We start from the raw sequence: 8,004 nt of genomic DNA on the forward strand, positions 1-8,004 counted from the left end.
GTGGCTCAATTATGTGCTCAATAAATGATTGATTTCTGTTTTTCCACCCTGGATTGTTTATTAGTATTATTTAAGATCTTCTGGGCCCAGAAGGGAGGTGAGTATGGCAGACACACTACAGAAATGGCATGGTGTAATGCTGATGCTATGGGACAATGATTAGTACTTGATGAAGGCAGTACTTTTGTGTGGGCTGACATGACTAACCCCCCTTCATTTCCAAAATACTGAAGATATCATGATGACAATGCAGAAAAGCATAATGATCTAGGATTTTAAACAGCATTCACTCAGGATCTTCTGTGTTATGTTACAAGTATGATTGGCATTTGCAAATTCTGTAGAGAACAGGCTCATGAGTCAACCTACTGAGTGACTCATGTTCCTGTGGGAGGACTACAATGATTAACCCTGATTTAAATGGTGTTAGTGGCTTGTGGAGAAGGGAGGAAGCATGGGTGGGTTGGTACAAAATAATATATTTATTTATTTAAATATTGGGGGGAAATGGGAGTATTCAGACTTGATAGACCAGATAGTTAGGTATTAGCTTAAAACCAAAACCTCCTAGAGCTTTGGATGACAGTTTAGAAATTAAGGGGCTTGGCATTAATAATAGTGTATGAATACATTATGTTCTTTCAAATACTATGAAAGAAAAATGTATAGGATGATAGAAGGGAGTATCAAATGAAGGCTTATTTTGGTTAAAAAATTATTTAAATGAGAACCTTGGGGATGAATAGAATCTTTGCAAAAAAAGTTTTGAGGAGACTTCACAAAAGGAAGTAACAAAGCAGTTTAAGGTACTGCAAAGATTTAAGAGGAGGAAATTGAGTTGGGGACAGTTGACACTGAGATGAACAAGGCGCTGCCATACTGTAACTTATTTATTTTGGTAGGAGGGGAAATTACAGTTGCTATTTTATTTTTATTTATTCATTTTTGTTTTTGTGTCACACCCGTTGATGCTCAGGGGTTACTCCTGGCTATGCACTCCAAAATCACTCCTGGCTTGGGGGGACCATATGGGATGCCGGGGGGGGGGTCTGTCCTAGGCTAGCGTTTGCTTTTTATTGGGTACTATGATTTATAACACTGTGAATTATACTTTATATACATGCACCATTCCAGCACCACATCCACCTTCACTTCTGTTCCACTGACTCTCCCTTCAATTCCACTATCAATGTAAGCTTAGTTCTGTGGATCAAATTCCCTTCTAATACCTTGGCTTTTTGCTGTTTCCTTACTATCTTTGGACCCTTTATATAGAAAATCTTACTCTGATTGTGAAGATAGTGAGACCTACACTACACATGTGAAACTACTATTTATTTTCCATAATTTTGTTTTTATGTATAAGTTTAGAAAACCGAGTAGTTCCCTGATTTTCCAACAATTTCTGGCATCTTTAATCTATCAGTGAAACCAAGTATTTAATGATAACTAATTTGCCTCATGTAAACAAGTTTTATCAGTTAGGTTTTTCTAAACCTAAACTTTTTCTTTTTCTTTTTTTCTAATACTTATAACACCATGATTTACCAAGTTATTCATAAATGGTCATTTTAGACATTATATTTTCAGATACTGGAGCCAGAGTGATAGCACAGAGGATAGGGCATTTGTCTTGCACGTGGCTAATCTGGGTTCCATCCTCGGCATCCCATATGGTCCCCCATGCCTGCCAGGAGTAATTTCTGAATGGAGGGCCAGGAGTAACCCAAGTGTCACTGGATGAGGCCCAAAAACCAAAAGAAAAAAAAAAAATTTGGGCCGGGCGGTGGCGCTAAAGGTAAGGTGCCTGCCTTGCCTGCGCTAGCCTTGGACGGACCACGGTTCGATCCCCCGGTGTCCCATATGGTCCCCCAAGCCAGGAGCAACTTCTGAGCACATAGCCAGGAGTAACCCCTGAGCGTTACTGGGTGTGGCCCAAAAACAAAACAAAACAAAAAAAAAAAAAAGAAAAAAAATTCAATCACCAATCCCACACTAGTATGACCACCCTTTACCAGTGCTCCCAGTCTCCCATCGACCACCATAGCCTGCATGCAGGCACAAATAAGTTTACTTCATATTGCTGTTACAACACAATGCCAAATGGAATGATCAAAACTAAGATCAACATAGGTCAATTTGAAATTATTTTTATATCCCTCCATGGTACTACTAAAGTGTAAGGACTTACTGGACTGTCATTGGTGCTAGTTGGGCCTTCTGTGTTACTATTTAGGCTCAGTGAGCTTGGTAGATTTCTATGTAACTTTCCCATTAGATTTCTTGTGATACTACAGGTCTGACACTACTATAAGATATTGAGGTATCCATATGATTCAGGGTTTATAGATCTAAAACAAACTTGATGGCTTGGCAATTTGATAAGGTTCAGTTGTGGAGCTGGGCTGTTTCTGGCAGAGTATATAGGGATGACAATCGGATGCTGTAATTCATGCATAAAGGTGAATATTTATCTCCCCCCCACACCCGCCATTTTGGAGAATGACACAGAGGTATCTGCCAGGACAGTACTTTATGGGAAGTATCAGCAATCATTATTTTCTTTTGAAGCTTGGTAGAGGAAACGGGCTATTTCTGCTATTTCGGTGTTGGGTTGGTGTGGTGTAGGAGCCTTGGTGTGAATGCATTTCACAAGACAAGACCTGTAGTCTCATCTCACCTGAAAGGTTTTAGCTGCTCATATTATTTGATTCCAGTAGTGGAGCTGGGCTGCTTCTGTCAGAGGGTGTAAAGAGTTGCATTAGGCTAGTGCTTCTCAAATAGTGGGGCACGCCCCACTTGGGTCAGTAAAGGGTGGTGCTTTTGACCTCTGCAAACACTGTCATAACAAGCTAAGCCCCGTGTTTATGTCTTTGTATGTCTCTGGAGCTGAGAGTTGCTGTGTCCTGCTTCAAACCCCGCTTTAAAGCTATACATTGCAAAACGTGCTCATTGTAGCCGCTAATCGAGACCACTCTGATTAAAAAAATCAGCTCAAATTATTTTATATATTTTTGTTTTGCAGGTTAAAGTTTTTTTTTAATAGATGCTATTTACAGTAGCGTGGGGGAGGGGCATGAAAAATGTTTTCTTCTTCCAAAGGGGGTATGACAGAAAATAATTGAGAAGCACTACATTAGGCTGTTGCAGTTCATGCAGAAAGGGGAATCTGCTGCCCCTTCCTTTCTGAGCCATAGAGGTATCAGCCTAGACTGGGAATACATGGGAAGTACCGTTAGCCATTATTATTTACTTTGTTCTCCTTCCCTTTTTTGGGTCACACCGGCAGCGCTCAAGGGTTACTCCCGGCTCTTTGCTCAGAAATCGCTCCTGGAAGGCTCAGGGGACCATATGGGATGCTGGGATTAGAACCACCGTCCTTCTGCATGCAAGGCAAATGCCCTACTCCATGCTATCTCTCTGCCCCCCCCCAACATATTTTTCTGATCTATACTTTTGTTAAACAGAAAAATTCCAATGTAGTTATAAACTGAGCATATTTACCTGGGACAAAACATCCAACTGAAACATGACTGAGACTAGAACTAGAGTTCTCAAGTGATTCTGATGTAGAGCACTAGTCATGTTCTAGCAGATTTAGCTGTGTAATTAAACATTTCTATTTTCAAACTTAAAAAGTGAAATGTAAGCAAGTAAATATAATCTTATTTTATTTTTTTGGGCCACACCTGGTGACGCTCAGGGGTTACTCCTGGCTATGCACTCAGAAATTGTTCCTGGCTTGGGGGACCATATGGGACGGTGGGGGATCAAACCACGGTCTGCCCTAGGCTAGCGTTGGCAAGGCAGATGCCTTACCGCTTTGTGCCACGGCTCTGGCCCCTTAACCTTTGTTTAATATAATTTTTATGAGTATTTTTGCTTTACCTAACTTAATATATAGCCAATATAATTTAATTGCTAATTTTGGTTATTTTAATGTTTTTATTAAATTTTATTTATTTTATTTAATTTTGCTGACTTGTTTACATAATGGAAAATTACCAGTCTGAATATGGAATTAAATATACCAACATGCCATAATAATCTAGCAATAGCTCCCTATATATATATGTTTGCACAAACTACAGGAACATAGAGGAACAAAAGGTATTTTAGTGTTTCAGTATGTGGTGATTTATTAAAAATGTAGTTGTTTGTACTAAATTAATAGTACATTGAATAGTGTGGCCATTCCTGTAAGTAGCCAAACCCTTACCTTGCATATATCTGACTAGGTTCAATCCTTGGCATTCCATGCAGCTCCTTGAGCCCACCAGGAGCAATTCCTGTGTGCAGAGCCAGGAACAACACCCAAGTATTCCTGGGTGTGTTCCCCTCAATAAATAAAGTAGTTGCATTGCTGGTTAAAACATACATATATAGCTAAAATTGCATAGAGAAGACTATGGAAAAAAATAGTGAATGAATAAAATGAATCTGACATTTTCAAATGCAAACTACTGGGGCCGGAGTGAAAGCACAGCAGTAGGGCATTTGCCTTGCAAGTGGCCAACCCGGGAGAGACCTAGATTTGATCTGTGGCATCTCATAAGGTCCCCTAAGCCTTCCAGTAGCCATTTATGAGTGCAGAGCTAGGAGTAACCAACCCTGAGTGACTCTGGGTGTGGCTACCCCCACGTAAACTATCTTCTTTGAGTGATGTCATATATATATATTTATGTGTATGTATATCATTTTTAATTCATTACTCTGACCCATTTAATAAGTTTTTTCTGTATTATTAGATCAAACACAAAATCAAAACTACTTGAAAGCTACTAAAATAAAAAAACCCTAAAAGAAAAGATCATCTCTTTAGTATTTATTACAGTAAGTTTAAAGTCTATTTCTGGAAAAATTCTATAAGTAGGAAGCAAGAATATTTAATAATTTTTAATTTAATAGTTAAGCAAAAGACAAAAGAAGCATGCAGATAGGGAAGGCATGAACGGTCAAAAGAATTATGGACAGGAGAACAAACAAAACATTACCAAAAGGTCTGACAAGATCATGCATGCTGGTCCTGTAGCATATTTTATAAACAAACAAAAAATTGGAAGCAATATCCTTAAAAAAATTTCAGTCAAAAAATATTTTCCCACTAAATGAAGTGTGTATTTGAGTAAAACTTTTTAGTCTAATTTCAACTATAGTTTGGAATAAAATGGCTATTTTTATCTATCTCAGAAAGGCAGGCCTTTTAAAGCTGACCACAGATAGCATGCATTAGCAAAAAAGTAGGAAGAGTTCTTTATTTAGTTTCATTTGTTTAAATAGCTCAAATGTTTATTTTCATTAATAAATTGTAAAATCAGTAAACATGCCCTAAAATGATGGAAAAGATGTTTCTTAGTGTTGTCATAATATTTTCATGATTTCCAGCCTAAACAAAAGCCCGGGGCCGGGAAGATGGCGCTAGAGGTAAGGTGTCTGCCTTGCAAGCGCTAGTGTAGGAGGGACCTTGGTTCGATCCCCCAGCGTCTCATATGGTTACCTCAAGCTAGGGGTGATTTCTGAGCGCATAGCCAGGAGTAACCCCTGAGCGTCAAACGGGTGTGGCCCAAAAAATCAAAAAAAAAAAAAGCCCAAGACATGATTTGTATATAATATTTCCTTTCAATATAGCCAATGTGGTCATGGTTAATGTAATTTGTACAAACTAAACATCACTTGTTCATAAAAAGTAAGTTCCTTTGTCTCACCGAGAGTTAACAGGTGTTTAGTAGCTGTTCAGAACATTTAGACACCTCCTGTGTAGAAGACCACACAGCACAATTTTTTTTTTTTTTTTTTTTGTGCTCAGGAATTACTCCTAGCCCTATGCTCAGGAATCACTCCTGGTGGGCTCGGGGACCATATACAATGCCGGGGATAGAAGCCAGGTAAACCACTTACAAGACAAATGTCCTACCCACTGTGCTATTGCTCCAGCTGCTATGTACAAATGCTTTATCACTTGGGTACAGGAAGTGTTGGGTCCAACATGTCTCTGATTTGGCATTTTGAGTTGCAAAATATATGAAGGATTAAGTAAAAGTAGTTTAATGTTTCATATTAATAACAGGCTTAGAGAGGATTAGTTTTGTGCTTAGAGTCTTTAAAAGATTAAGATGTAACTGGCCCTCAGATAAAGATCTGAACACTGTATTTCATAAACTATTTGCCAAGTGAAAGGCTGTTACCTTATGTCTTTATATAGTAAAAAAGATGAACATTAGCAAATGTGCCTCAAATCTGAAGGAACTAATGCATTTAGGAATGTAAAGATATTATTGGGGCCAGAGGAATATTCTGACATCAAAACAAATGATCTACTACTTATATTACCAGAGATGATAAGGAATAATGGTCAAATTTTTGTAGTTGTCCAACTAGTCCCAGTTTTTCTGGAATTTTTCAAGTATTAAAGCTGAAAATTCCATATCCAGGCAATTTATCATCTGGACCAACCAGGAATGTTTCCTCAGTTGGTAGTAAAGAATGATACTTTTTATTTTTTATGTGTTGCTCATAATGGTTGCCAATAGTAGAGACTGAGTTAGGCTAAACAAGTATTAATACGGATTTCTATGTTATGTATTTGCTAATATAGACTCACCATGACTTGACGGAGGTTATTTTTTAAATCATTACAATCTCTTATTTCCAACAATACTAAATTTCTTGCCTTTTCCAATGATGCATTATTCCATTAAACTGCCTTTTGCTCAGGCTATTTTCTAACAGTCTTTTCATTGCTCTAACATATATTGAAGTACAAGGTCCAATGCAAATCATACATCTTCTTACAAGCCTTCCCCCCTTTTATTCCTTCAGTTTCCTATACCTGTTCTGCCAGCATGAAAGAAAAACCTTATAGTAATTGCCTCCTCTTTGTTAATATTTGCCTATGTTTGCTTTCTTTGTAAACTTGGCCTAAGCACAAAGGGCCCTTTTTATTACCCGTGTTTAATCATTTCAGATGTATGGAAAAGTACCACAAAACTCACTACAGGATGCTATAGACATTAAAAATGTAATGTGCATGATCTCATCAATTTCGTAAGTTTGATAAAGTTGATTTAGAATACCCATTTGGTTGATAACGAACAGGTTAGTAAGAGGGATCTAAGTAAAGAAAAATGCTGAGAATGAAACCTAGATCTTTGGACTGTCACTCTTTATACTCAAGTCTACTGAAGGTTAAAGATCATCTGATATTATCGTGTTGGTAAAGGGTGGCCTGTGTAAAAACTCACCTGGTCTTCCATATCCTTCGGATATCTTCCTACTGTGGAGCAACTGATTCCCCAAGTTGATTTCTATCTACTTGGTAAGAAACATAGGGCTAACCCCACTCTGATCAGAAGTCAAACTGTCTAAACTCATAACAGACTCCTAAAGAAAAGACTTGGGGAAAGAAATGACGCACCTTGTGTTGCTATTAAAAGGAATTCATACTACGATTGTCCGGAATTTTCAGAGCCTTGAAAAATGTTCAAAAACATCATCCCAGGAGCTGAGGAGGGGAGGACTGGGGTGAGGGTTATACAAATGATATCTAGTCTGTTATTTCCAGTGGCCAGATAACTAGCAAAAGAGGCATCCAAAGAAGAGACTCCCATATTAATAACCCAACAGACGAATCAGGACACTCTAGATCTGCCACCAATTCCAGCCTAGCATTTTGAGTCACCACTTCAATTTAAAGAGGACTAGGCCACACCCACCTCCCTCAATGCTCTCGCGAGACTTAGGAGGCCCGAAGAGTCAAAAGCCACTTGCAAACTTTAGAAATCTTTATGCTACTTCAACACGTCTGTGCACGCTTCTGATCCTAGTCACGTCCCCATCGCCCTCACTCAGCCCCCTCGGCCTTGCTCAGTCCCGGAAGTCCTTCATTTCCGCCTTCCTCTGGGCGCCTGGAGACGGAAGACGCCCGCGCCGACGTATTTATCGTGCGACGTGACGTCACTTCCGGGCGCCGGGCGCACGTTGGCTGGGCCTTCGGCGCGCTTTTCC

The sequence above is a fragment of the Suncus etruscus genome, chromosome 11 (assembly GCF_024139225.1).
Source record: "Suncus etruscus isolate mSunEtr1 chromosome 11, mSunEtr1.pri.cur, whole genome shotgun sequence".
Classification (NCBI taxonomy): Eukaryota; Metazoa; Chordata; class Mammalia; order Eulipotyphla; family Soricidae; genus Suncus; species Suncus etruscus.